Raw genomic sequence first — 13,977 nt, 5'->3', positions numbered from 1 at the left:
ACGTGAAACTGCAGACCCAATAAAGACAACTATGATCAGGCAGTGGTCTTAATCAAAAGACACATCAAACAAGAGCAACAAAAACCAAGGGATAAAGGAACTTAAAATGTTTCTAGATTGTCAATTAAGAGTAAAAGAGAGCCAGTCATGCGGTGGTGCACACCTGTAATGCCAGAGGCTTGGGAGACTGAAGCAGGAGCACCACAAGTTCAAAGCCAGCCTCAGCAATGGCAAGGCACTAAGCAACTGGTTGAGACCCTGTCTCTAAATAAAAATTTTAAAAAGGGCTGGGGGTGTGGCTCAGTGTAAGCACCTCTAAGTTCAAACCCTGGTATCAAAAAAAAAAAAAAAAAAAAAAGTAAAAGGGATATTATTTTTATCCTTTTTATAAGATGATATGTGAGCAAAGCAAAAATTTTAAAAGTCCAGAGAAGCATATAGTGAAAGGTCAGTCTCCTTCCCACACCACTGCCCTCCCCACTGGTTGCTCATCTTGGGTACCTCCTGAAGCGCTGTACCACAGCCCTGGTCTTTGTTTTGTTTGTTTGTTTATTTTAACTTACAGAGGATACCACCATTTTTTAAATGCCCCATTTAAAAGCACAGGAAGATCCCATTCTTTTATTCCTGAAATTACTTAATGAGAAAAGCAGAGAGCAGAAATCTTTCCCCTAGTAAGTTTCATTTTTTAAAATTTAATTTAGAGGGGCTGGGGATATAGCTCAGTTTGTAGAGTGCTTGCCTAGCATGCACAAGGCCCTGGGTACAATCCCCAGCACCAAAAAAAAAAAAAAAAAAAAAAAAAAAAAAATTTAATTTAGGTTCTACACTGTGAGAAAATAAGACAAATGAAAATCAGGGATGATGCCAATCAACACTGAAAGCTTCATGTGCCATAAACCACTGGTTATGGACACAGAACACCACAAAATGATGCTCCTGTTCCTGAAATTAGGTGCTCCAGAAGTATGGAGAGTATTTTCACTGAAATCCAGGGGTCTTAAAACACATGTAAAAGCAAGTTAGGGGCTGCCCATTGTGCAAGGGATTTAAAACAGCCCATCAATGCTACCAATCACCCTGCCCTTAACAGTTGCACTGGCTTCCCATTCTTTAGTCTTCATTTCCACAAAAGGCCTGAGTAGACCAACCAGGTGGGGTGGGTGGAGTCAAATGCTCCCAAACAAGGAAATCTGAGGACACCCTCAGGATGGGGAGCAAAACTGAAAGGCCCACAAAGGCAGTCAGAGGGAGGAGGTAGGCAGGAATCAGAGCTGGTGATGGAAGGAAGGGGCAGAAATGTCTAGGGGAGGGCTGGAGAGCAAGGCTAAAGAAACTCATTAGGAAGCTTGGAAGAGGGAAAACTGAGGTGCCCAATGAGAACAGGGAGGAAGCAGAGTGAGACGACTTGCTAGAAATGAGCAAAACCAACAAGGAGCAGCTGAATTTAATGCCAGAAGCTCAGAAATTGAGGAAAACATGTCTAACTTAGAACTGCTTCTCTCTCTGTCAGACAGAGGTGGTTGGGGAGCATGGGGGTACCTGAAGTCATACATCTCCCACATCCATCATGGCACATGCCTGTCACTTTTTATCCTACAGCTTTTATCCTTGATATTTTGAAGATGTTTTAAAGATCTTCTATTGTGGCCCTGCAAAGCATGATGCCTGTCTGGCCTTCACAGAAGTTTATCACATCTGACCTTTGGTGCACACATTTTTCATTTGAGTGAACCTTCATTTAAAGAACTTTTGGATGATATGATTATAGGATTAAAAAAAAAACCTGAAATCTCTGAACAATGAATTATACTTAGTCATCAAATCAGCTTGTTAAAGTTCCAGCCCACATGAAGAACAATGCAGTTTACAGGTTATTGGCAAAGGATGCTAGTCTTTCTGCTTGCCAGTCAGAGGCACAGCCATGTGCCAACTGCACAAATGCAGTTTATAATTCAGTCAGCTGACCAGATTTAGAACCATACAGTTGGAAACCTAGTTTTCTTGATTTGGAGGAATCACAGTATTTCTAATTTTTATATAAGGTAAGGTTTTATTATTGCTTTTATATCACATTATCTCTTTTATATAATTCATATTTGCATAAAATGGAATCATATCATATACATTAATTAGTGTGTGACTTCGCTTATTTCTTTAGAGGGACTTTATCTGAAAATCCACCCTTTGCCTTCCTTCTTTGTGAAGAACTATACATCTCCTTCCTCTCACTAAATGATCTCATCAAATCTCATAGTTTTAATCACCATCTATATGCTAATAATTCTCAAAGGAACAATTTCCAGTCCCAGCCAACTCTACAAGAACACAGAATGGACTTCTCAAAATTAATATGGTGCATGCCTGTAATCCCAGTGACTTGGGAGGCTGAGGCAGGAGGATTATGAATTCAAGGCCATCCTCAGTAATTTAGTGAATCCCTAGACAACTTAGAAAGACTTTGTCTCAAACTAAAAAATAAAAAGGGTTGGGGATGTGCTCAGTGCTACTGGTTCAATCCCCAGTACAAACAAACAAACAAATAAATAAACAGGCTCAAACAGAACTCTGAGTCCCTCTTTGTTCCCCATCTCAGTAAATGGCAGTATCATCTATCCAGTCAAATGCTGTGCCCATCCTTGACTCTTCTTTTTGCTCATTCCCCACTGAGGAGGCTCTTATCTTCAAGATGTATCCTGAGCCTGACCATTTTGGTGATCAAAACCCCAATCTAGGCCACAGCCTTATCCCCTGGACCACTGCAAGGGCCTCCTACAGGTTACACTGATTCTGCTCTTGGCCTCAAATTCTATTCTCTACTCAGAATCCAGAGGAATGATTTTGAAGCACAGAAGACCACATAGTCTACTGTACTTAAACTTCTCCAGTGGAATCCAATCACTCCCTGGGTAAAATCCTCACTCCTTATCATGGCCTGTGCAATCTGGGTCCCATCTACAAGTCATTTCATATCTCTCTCCCTTCCTATAACCACGTCTAGCCTGAATACAGCCAAACTGCCTGCCTTCCTGTTCCTCTACATGACAAACACATCCTAGGTCAAAGCGCTTTCTTTTCTCTTGCTGTTTCCTCTGCCTGAACTCTCCTCCCCAGATTCCTTTATTCCATGCTGGTATCCGCACAAGATCTCTCAGTCCATCGCACCTTTCTCTCTTTTTCATGCCTCTGGTGAGTGTGTGCGCGCGCACACACACACACACACACACATTCACACACACCACACACACACAAGTCTTTTTGGACTTATTCTTTCAAAAAGAATCCCTCCAGTCCCTCACCTTGTTGTTTTTCTTAATACTTCTTAATACTTATTACTACCTGAAAATACATTTTTCATTTAGCTATTTGTTTACTTCACTCATAAACCAATACCTAGTGAGCACCCATCAGGTGCAAGGTGTTTTTAAAAGAGCTGAAGATATAGCAATGAATGAGAAGAGCAAATATCTCAGGCCTCACGGAGCTCACGTCCTTGTTTGTCAGCCTCGCTCAAACCTAAGCTCCAGGGAAGCATGGACACACTGTTCCTCGTGTGACAAACAAATCCCCAGCCCCCAGAGCAGGGTCTTGACACAGAGTAGACACTGACACATGTCTGCTGAATGGACGAGAGGTCCTGCCACCTGCAGCCATCTGCTTCTCTGGGACTCCAATTACAGAGTTCTTCCTGCCTCCCAGATGGGGTCTGGGGTGAGACCCAGAATGTCCACCTTGTACCCCTAGACAGAGCAGTCTGGACAGTCAGCCTCTGTGGTTGAGTTGGGCCTAGCTCTGGGCCTGCCTGTCCTAACTGCCCTTCCTTTCTGCTCCAACCCCAGGATCCTGCAAGCTCCCCAGGTGACCATGCCACTGGGATTTGTCTCACTGGATCACAAGAGCACCTAATCCACATAACAGAAGCTGATTTAAAAGTCAACATTAGACAGGCCAGCTCCCCTTTCCAATAAGGGGCTGGAGTCAAGATGCAGGGGTCACCTTGCCTCCCAGCTCACAGGACCTTCAGCATCAACCAGCTATCACCCCTCCAAGAATCCTCACCTCATCACTGAACACAATGCTAAGGATATATTTTTGTCTCTTTCAACTACCATGGAGGCAAGACATTTACCAGATGTGATGAGTAATTAAGTTTCTTCCAAAGGATATTTATTAACTGTGAAATGATCTGATTGCAAATAAAAATGAAGGTCATTGTGAAATATAGTTAATTCATCTATCAAAAAAACAGCAGCTGTAGTGGTAGAAACAAAACAAGAAAAAGAAAATGTGAATCTCTTGAACCACTCTGGAGGTCTAAGAAAGTAGGTATTTAAAATCCACATTACCATATCTTGGTAATTCATATATATATGAATAATGTTCACATTTTAATGTACTGGTTAACTCAGAAGGGCCCTACTTTCCCCTCTCTTGCAGGAGTAGTGGATGAGGATGTCTATGAACATTACAAAAGCAAAGGGAAGAAGCCCCTGGCTGGGAGTCGGCTAAAATGGTCTGGGTTTGACAAGTATTTCTTCTTACATCTGGGGCTCCAGCTTGAAAAAGTATGTTAATAAAATTAATAAAGTGTGGGAGGAAAAAAGAATCGTCCTCTATATCTCAGAGTGAAATAGTATGGCCTTATACTTGCCCAGTACTTCATCCCCTTGAAGCATTTTCATATTCATTATCTCTTTTAGTCTTCAAAGCAAACAACCCTGCGATGTAAACAGGGCAATCAGAAAACAGGATACAGTTTTCTGATTGGGACCCTGAGAGGCAAACAATTCACCTAAGATCCCTTAGTAAAAATGGTAAAATCCGGACCAGTGTCCTTTCTTCTCTAATGCAAATCACATACTATAGATGACTAAAAATATTTCCCTTCACTGCAGCAGAAGGAAAACACACACACACACACACACACACACACACACACACACACACACACACTCACCAGTGGCTTAAGGTGGTGGAAAGATGCATTGGTCCTAGAGCTCTGGGCAGAGAGTGGGTTTCACAAACTCTTCCAATGGATGCCAACTCCTGTAATGACAAACATACAAAATACCTGATATGAATCACAAGGACACTGTGGCCTCACCCCAAGGGGACCCATCTAAGCACCAATTGCCAAGCACCCCATTTAGGTTCAAAATCCCCCTCCTCCTCTTCCAGTCCAAATCCCTCCCCACCCTGACTTTCCACAGTAGAAGAAGAATCTTCAGTTGGTCCACAGAAATGATCCCCAGAATGATAGGATATATGGCAAAAAGGAGCTTTAGAGATCATCTTCAACAAGCATCAAAAACGAGTGGATCTAGCCTACAGAGGTGTTGTATTTCATCTGCAAGGTATGTTCAGAAAATATGAGCCCAAAGTAAAAAACCAGAGATGCCACATAAAATCCCCCCAGATTTCCAGCAAAGGAGGAGGAGAATAAGGAGGTGATGGAAGATGAGGAGAAGGAGGAAAAGCAAGAGGAAGATGAAGAAGAAGATGATGATAATGTATCAACATGACCCACATTCATGTCTGTCAATGATCAGCTGATGCTAAAGAGCAGCTGCCCTTCATAGGCACGCGTGTCTGCTCCAGGACGCCACAGTCCCACCACTCCTTACTGTTTCCTCAACATATACAGAAGAACTATCACTGTCATTTATAATTGATTTTGCATTATTGTTTTGTGAATACTGAAATATTTTTATGTATTCATGATTCTAACAAAAATGGAAAAACTAAAGAAAAGAGAGCCAAGCTCTCTTTTGTGCTGAGGGAAGCACAGCACAATAGCAACTCAAGTTAGTAGACTCACTCCTATAGACATGCACAACTTCTGAAGAAATACAACACTCCAATTTCACACAAGCTAAGTGTGACAAGGAACTAACTTGCCCATCGCACAGCTAGAAGCAGAGCTCTTTCTAGAACCTAGGAATCGTGACCGCCGACCCAGGACTCTCTCACCACCCACTGCATAGTAGTCTTAGGCTACAAAATAAAAAATTATAAAAAAGTTAAAAATTATGTATTATATTTGTTTATATTATATTTAAATATATTTATATATTGTAATAAAATATGTTTAAATATAATATAAACAAATATAATAAACAAATACATGCACATACATATGTGTCTCAAAATTAATACTTAGCTGTAAGAAAAGTATTAAAGTCAAGGAAATGATTGAAGCTTCTACTAATACGTTTCTACTAAATTCAGATACTTTTTACTAAAATGTTTTGCCATTACTTTACATGCCACCAAAGAATATAAGAGTAAATTATAGCAGGTTCCCTAAGAGTTTATTTCCTAATGTGACACTTTCCAATAATTTCTCTGCTTTAAAATCAAAGTAGGGAGGCTGCAGCAGGAGGATCATGAGTTCAAAGCCAGCCTTAGCAAAAGTGAGGTGCTTAGCAACTCAGTGAGACCCTGTCTCTAAATAAAATACAAAATAGGGCCAGGGATGTGGCTCAGTGGTCGAGTGCCTCTGAGTTCAATCCCTGGTACCCACCCTCCAAAAATACAAAGTCGGGGGAAAAGCCCACAAATGCCATGCATCTATTCCTTCAAAAGTGCTTAATGTCTCAAACTATCTAGAACACTATGCTAGAAAAATCTCCCTTAATATGTACCTTAAATGTAAGATTGTAAATAAGCTTATGTATAAGTTAATAATACCTGTAATAAGTGAGCAACTCATTCAACTTTAAGATGGTAGGAGTTAATTATATCACTCCCTCAAAGAATTCACTAATTCATTCACTCAACAAGTATTTACTGAACCCTATATCCACCAGACAGCATGTGGGTTAATGGGAATTTGCCAGTGAGCAAGACCCTTACATTGCTCTGTCTGAATTAAAGACACATCCAGACACTCCAAACAAATTATAAAACAATCAGAGAATATGAGGATCTGGGCATGCACATGTATCATGGGAACACAGAGCAGGGGTCCCTAATGCAGCAGATATGAAGAGATGCTTCCTAGCATGTAGGATGCTTGAGGATATCCTCGAGACTGGATAGGAGTGGACCAGGTATGGAGGAGATGGTAGAAGGAAAGGTGGGGATCCCAGGCCATGAGACAATAGAGGCAAAAGCAAGGAGGTATGAGCAGCCCCTACAACTTGATCTTGTCCAGATCTCTTATTACCCTGTGGGTCTTAAACATCCTGCCTTGTGCCGCATCACCCAAAATCTGCTGGGACTTGATGCACAGCCCTGGTGCACACTCTCAGATCGTGTCTTGTGTATTCTTATCAAGAATTCAACCAATTCAGTCCTGCTCCCTGGCAAGGCCCACTTACAATTCACTTGGGACAACCAATGTTGTCCCAGAGTTTGTAGGGTCCAAGCAACATGGTGGTAGAAACACTGAACCTTTCATGAGATCTCTAAGAAGACAGAACACAGATTATTTTTTTCCTTGTACCAGTCATACTGTCCTGCCTATTTCCATGCCAGGATCTGAATTTTCACGGCCAAAAGCTATTGTACTATGTGTTCAAGTCTCAAAATGAATGTTCCTGAAAAAATGTCTCAGAATATCTGCCCATCAAAATCCCAAGTGGAGCTGGGGATGTAGCTCAGTGGTAGAGCATTGGCTTGGCATGCACAATGCCCTCAGTTCAAACCCCAGCAACACACACACACAGAAAAATCCCCAAGTGGAGTTTTCTTCATGTGTGAGAAAGACATGAGCCACCAGCCCTGATTCCAGCTGAGACAGAGTCAAGAGAAAGCAGTTAGAAAAAACAACGTGGAAAGGGGCTTAAAGAGGAGTAAAAGCCCCTTCATGGTTGCAGTTCAGGGTTCAGGGTTTAAGGGCAGTGTAAAGAAACAAGGAGGAAGAGTCCACCTGAAGAGTGAGAAGAGCTTCCCTGGATTGTAACTGGTGGACAGGTTTTCAAATCTGGCTAAAAATTAAAAACACCTGAAAAACTTAAAAAAAAGAAAATCTCCTAAGGCATTAAATCAGACTCCAAAGGCATTAAAACAGACTCTGGTTTAGAGATCTCATCATGGGTTAAGTCTCCCACAGGAGATTCTGATGCCCACTTGGAAAAGAGTATATTTCACCCAGAAGCCTCAGAAACTCCAGAACAATCTCTTTGAGTTAATTAATTAACCATCCTCCAGGAGAGATCCAACAATTCAGGCTTAGGGCAGCTGCATCTTCTTAGTATGTTTACTCACTCTGCATTGCATTATGACAACCATTGCTTCATTTTATTTTGAATAAATAAAAAGCAGAATGGCAACTGGGTAAATGGAGGGGGTCTTTGTGTTCAAAGCAGTCCCTCCTATACTCAGCCTCAGTGCTTCCAAACAAAGGGGCTGTTCAGTCACCAGGAAAGAGACCTGTGCCTTCACACACCTGTGCAGGTTCCTCTGGCAAAATCAAACGACCTGGAGGTGTCTGGTCATCACAGCGCCTTTGAGGAACAGTTCTAAAGTGCAAGCGCTCTGATCATATCCTTCCTGCCATCAAAGGGCAGGACACTGAAGATCAATGCAATGTGTGGAAACCTTCCAGGTCAGCTGAACACTTCTTTCCAGATTTCCACTTTGTGGTCATGTAACAGCTTGAGCAATCCCACGCCAAGAATGGCAAAGTAAATGCCGTGTACCACAAAGATGACAGATAGGAGCAAGCTGGTTCTCTGAATGGACCAGCCGAGAAGATCTCTTTCCTGACATCACCAGCTACCACTAGGCGACCTTCAGTCAGCCAGCCCCAGGGAAACCCAAAGCTGGTCAAGGTCAGCCTTCCCTACTGCAAGGCCCATGGTACCCATACTATCCTTTAACAGAACGCAAACACACTCAGATGTCCCCTTCAAGGAGCCTCCAGTTGAGCCATAATGCAAATTGAGAAGAGTTTTGGTAGGGAAGGAAATCTAGGGAAAGCTCAAGACAGTAATTTGCCCCCTTGTATGGCCCATATTTTTTAAGGGATCCATTCATTTTTCCTGCTGTTCCATTATCCTGGCCTTAAACAAGACATTTCCCTGGACCAATGCTCCAAAAGACATCACAAGTGTTGTTTCAAGCCCTGCCGAAGACCTTGAACCCTCACCTCTCTCACCTTCGTCCTTTTCTCTATCCCACCCCAAGGTTGTGGATCAATATTGGCTGTCATGAAAGTCACCTTTGCCAGCCTCATTCCTACCAAACGTCAGTAATGATCATGCAACCTGCTCTGGACCACAGGAGCTCCCATGTTAAATGTTCACAGAGCACCATGCACCTCTCTTTCACAGCACAGGAAACTTCTATTTTTTTACATTACTTTTCCAACAACCTATAGATCGAGCAGGATCCATCTTTCTTGTTGCCTTTCTTGTTGTTGTTGTTTTGGAAGTAAGGAGTCTTTGTTTGAAGATCACTGTATCTCAAAATTGTATCTTGAAACTCTTAAGTTTCCTTCAAAACATATCCCAAATTTCATGCCACCCAGCCTAGACTTGGCCCCCTCTCTTTTGCTTCTGAATTCAAGACCCAAGTTGTTTCCTGAGCTCATAGCAGACACTCCTTCTTCCACAAATTTTAACTCCTCCACCAACACACCCAGAAAGTCTAGGAGAAAAAATCCCCAACTGGCCTTAAGGTTGACCAACTGGGAAGGAAACAAATCAGAGTAATTATCTGTCACATTTTTTAAATCATACCACATTAGTTATTTGAGATGACTTCCTAATAAGCAAAATGAATCCCTTTATGATGTTGAAAAGAAGGTTCCATTCCCAGGGCAGATCCCACTGGGGCTGAAACCGCTGACCACATCCTCGGGATCTGAATCCCAGTGAAGCCTCCGTGGCGCTCCCTACTCGGGGGGCTCCCTCTTCCCACACACCTCTTGCCTCTGGTCCCAGTGCCCAGCTGTCCTCCCACCACAACCACTGGCAAAGGAAAGTGAGTCTTTAGGAGCTTTTTAAAGCTCTCCCACCTACTCCACAGATAGAGGAGGAGGGAGAATGAAGGTTTCCAAGTTCCCTGAGTGACACAAAGCTCATAAAGTACAACAAAATTAGTTGAAAAATAGCAAAATGATTTTAGCTTCCCTTTAAAAAAAAATAATAAAGCACGCCTACTTTAGATGATTCACAGTGACTTCATACTTTCTCTTCCACTAAGATATGCATTCTTCCTTCCCAAGCAGATGGTTCAGTACAGCATCCCCATCCTAAGACAGTGTAGGGCCAGGTTTCACAGGGCCTTGTTCTATATGATTTGGGGTCCCGGAGAACATTTTGACAGAGCCAGAGCACACCCTATAGAAGCCACCTCTTTCCATCTGCCTAACAATAAAAAAATAAAAACTCTGCCTGACTCTTGCCATGGCTGAAGCAGTCTCACCATTGAGAGGTCAGATCAAATAGCACCTCTCAACTGAGCCCAGCACTGACTACCTGACCTGCTTACCAGCAAGAGTTACCTTCCTAGGATAACCTAACACAATCCATTACTATCTTATTTATCCTAATTCCCCTGGAGTGGGGTGGGGACGAGAGTCTTGCCTGATTTGTTCATTGCTGTAACCCCAACACTACAAAAGAAAAAGTTCCTGGCACATAGCCAGGCATGGTGGTGCATGCCGATAATTCCAGTGACTCAGAAGGCTGAGGCAGGAGGATCACAAGTTCAAAGCCAGCCTCAGCAATTTGGCGAGGCACTTAGCAACTCAGTGATACCCTGTCTCTAAACAAACTATAAAAAAGGGCCGGGGATGTTGCTCACCTGTAAGCACCCCTGGATTCAATCCCCAGTACCAAAAAAAAAAAAAAAAAAAAAAATGTTCCTGGCACATACCAATGAGTTGTAGGGTGGGGTGGGGGACAAGTAGGTGGAGGCAGGCAGGTGGGAACAAGACCAAGAGCACTCCAAAGATGTCCCACAGCATGGTCTCTGGAATGGGTCTCCTGGTGTCCCTTGCTTTAATTCCTCTCAATCTTACTGCTACTTAGACCTTTAGCTCCACCACTCTATACCCTACCTCACCCCAGTGCTCACCCCTAGATATTCAATTCCCAAGTTGGAATTTTCCTATTTTACATACATTCAAGTATCTTTAGTTTGAAAACTTTAGACATTTACAAGGGTATCTGATCTTCTATGACCTCAAGACTCTCAGGGATCTAACCCAAGTTCACCCCTCAAGCTACATCTCTAATATGCCAGTTGACCAACCGTCGCTACCAAGGAGCTCACAGCTTGGCTCTGTGGACCACACAGGTCTACACCTTTGCTCAGCCCTCTCCTGCCTAAAACCTCCTTTTGCCGCCTCACTACCTGTTAGATCCCTTTCATCCCTAAAGCCCCTGCACCAGGTTGGGTCTGGTGCCCTTCTGCTCTGCTCCATAATTATGACACTTATCCCAACACTATGAATTTATCTTTCATCTGTTTCCCCTAATTGACTATCCCTTGATAGTCAACACCCAATCTAACACATCCCTGCTGGCCAAAGTCGGTGCTCAATTAGCACACTGACCTCAATTGAATTCTATACCTTGTTTTCTCCTCACAATTTCCATTTTCCACAAGGGCTCCATAAAGAACCTTAACAATCAGCACAAGTAACAGAAAATGTTCTGTTGAGCTGCGTTTATTAAAGCCCACTGATAAGGAGCAACTGGAGTGGCAGCTTTAAATCATAATCATCCTCGGACTAAAGACCTGAATGGTGAGAGGCACAGCTATGGTACAGAGTATTAATTCTAGTTTGAGTGTAGACTTAGCCTGTCTGTAGCTGTAGAATCACAGGCATGTCACTCTCCTTCTCTGGTCCCAAACTGTTTCGTCTGTAGGAAGAAAAGGCCAGTCAGACATAAAACAGGATATACTCTATGACTGCATATACATGAAATGTCCAGAAGAGACAAATCTATAGAACACAGAAAGTAAATTAGTGACTGGCGGGTGGAGGGGATGGAGAGTGAATGCTAATGGATATGGGGCTTCTTTCTGTGGTGATGAAAATGTTCTGGAATTGGATAGTGGTGATGATTGCACAACTTTGTGAATATACTAGAAAATGCTGAATTGTCTAGTTGAAAAGAGTTAAAACAGTGAATTTCATGTTATGTGAACTTTATCTGAATGAAAGAAAGAGCTAGACTAGAGTAGAGCTTGAAAGCTGGAGGCTAATCAGACCACACCAGGCCTAGGGCATGTTCTTTAGAACTCAATAGTTTTCAGTGTATTTGCATGAATGATTTGAAAACCAAAGAATTTCTTGATTGTGGTAGTGATTACACAAATGTGTATAATCCTGTGCATGATAAAACTTCACAGGACTACGAATGTGCACACACAAATGAGGACATATAAAACCCAGTGAAATGTGAATAAGGACTAGAGACTGTAGCAACGTCGACTTCCTGGTTTTGATGCCACAGTGTAGTTATGTCAAACGTTCCCACTGGGGGAAGCGGAGTGAAGGACACTCAAGACCCCTCTGTACCCTTACTTTGCAACTTCCCATGAGTTTATAATTATTTCTAATTTTTTGAAATTTATCAAGACAAATATAATTTTAAAAGGTGGGTTCTCCTTAAAATTAGCAAGATCTGCCAGGCATGGTGGCTCACATCTGTAATCCCAGCAGCTCAGGAGGCTGAGGCAGGAGGATCTCAAGTTCAAAGCCAGTCTCAGCAACTTAGTGAAGACCTGAACAACTTAGCGAGACCCAGTCTCAAAAAAATATATAAAAAAAGGGCTAGGGATGAGGCTCAGTGATTAAGCTCCCTGGGTTCAAACCCCAATACCAAAAAAAAAAAAAAGCAAAATCTGGTAACACTGGGCCTCAAGGATAGCACTTGAGATGGGTGGTAGCTACTACCTTTAGATGGCCAAGGCACTTAGATTTATCTCCCAAACACTGTGGCCTAATGTCAGTTGCCATTTGTTATGGTAGAATGCACTGTTTTTTTTCTTAGAGAAGGGAAATATTTCTCTATCAACAACAGGAAAAAGAAAGACCAAGAGTATCTTAGGTTTCCAGAAAAAAAGGCAGCCCACAACATTTTTGTGAAAAAGAACATTCCTTTTGGTTTCATTTGTGATCTCTTACCCTCCCTCCCATGCTACCTGCCTGACCTCTGAGGCATTTAAGATTTGGACCCCTGGGCTAAAACTCTTTGGAACCAAATTTCTTATTCTAAGTCAGCAAATAAAATTTAAAATCAAACCACTGGAAAAGAACACAGCTTAAGTACACAGTATCCCATTCTCCCCTAAATATTTTGGTGCCTTCGGCTCACCTTTCCTGAGACAGGATCCTTCCCTCTCCACCAAAAGGGCAAGCTCCACCCCTTACACATGATCACATCCAGATAAACAGGATTCCTTTTCTCCACTGAAACGGCAGCTCTGTTTAGTAGGGGAGGGAAAGGACCCTTCGGGAGTGCATTCCCCCCTCTTTCTCACCATTCCACCAGCACTCCACCATCCCTGCCTCCAAAGACTTGGAATGCAACTATCCCTACAAGCAGGGCACAGAGAACTCAAGTAATGAGCCATTTCCAATCAGGCTGCACAGAAAGATCACCTAGGACTCCAGCCAGAGGAATATTAGTATCCTCCTCCTCAGGTGACACCCATGCAGACTGCCTGGCACTGATCCATCCTGAGGTGCTTTAATCAGTGATCTGGAAAACTGTGGCCCCTTGCTACGTGGACAGCCAGGTAGGACACACCTCTCTAGTCGAGAGACGCTAGAGCTGTAATTTCCTGTAGGATGGCCACTAGGTAATGTGACCATGAAGTCCCTGAAATGTGGCTATTGTAATTGAGATGTACTAATGGGTAATGGGCACATTGGATTTCAAAGATTTGGCACTAAAAAAAAAGAAAAGGAAGAAAAAAAGAAATGTAAGATATATCATTGATGTTTTTATATTGGTTCACATATTGAAATAATTCTATTTTTGATATACTGGATTAATGAAAACATGTTAA

The 13,977-nt window shown here is 42.5% G+C and overlaps 1 protein-coding gene across 50 annotated transcripts in view; it reads right to left on the bottom strand.

Moving 5' to 3' along the window:
- Positions 1-13,977, bottom strand: part of SORBS1 (sorbin and SH3 domain containing 1) — a 236,120-nt gene that overhangs the window by 166,185 nt on the left and 55,958 nt on the right. For 9 of the 50 annotated variants that reach the window (XM_079135999.1, XM_079136003.1, XM_079135993.1 and 6 more), the window contains exon 2: positions 4,958-5,046. The exons of the other annotated variants lie outside the window; for them this stretch is intronic. The gene's annotated coding sequence lies outside the window, so the exon portion shown is untranslated. The remainder of the gene's footprint in view (positions 1-4,957; positions 5,047-13,977) is intronic. 50 annotated transcript variants of the gene reach the window in all.

This window comes from Sciurus vulgaris, assembly GCF_902686455.1.
Source record: "Sciurus vulgaris genome assembly, chromosome: 4".
Lineage (NCBI taxonomy): Eukaryota > Metazoa > Chordata > Mammalia > Rodentia > Sciuridae > Sciurus > Sciurus vulgaris.
This window is presented reverse-complemented; position numbering and strand designations above follow the sequence as displayed.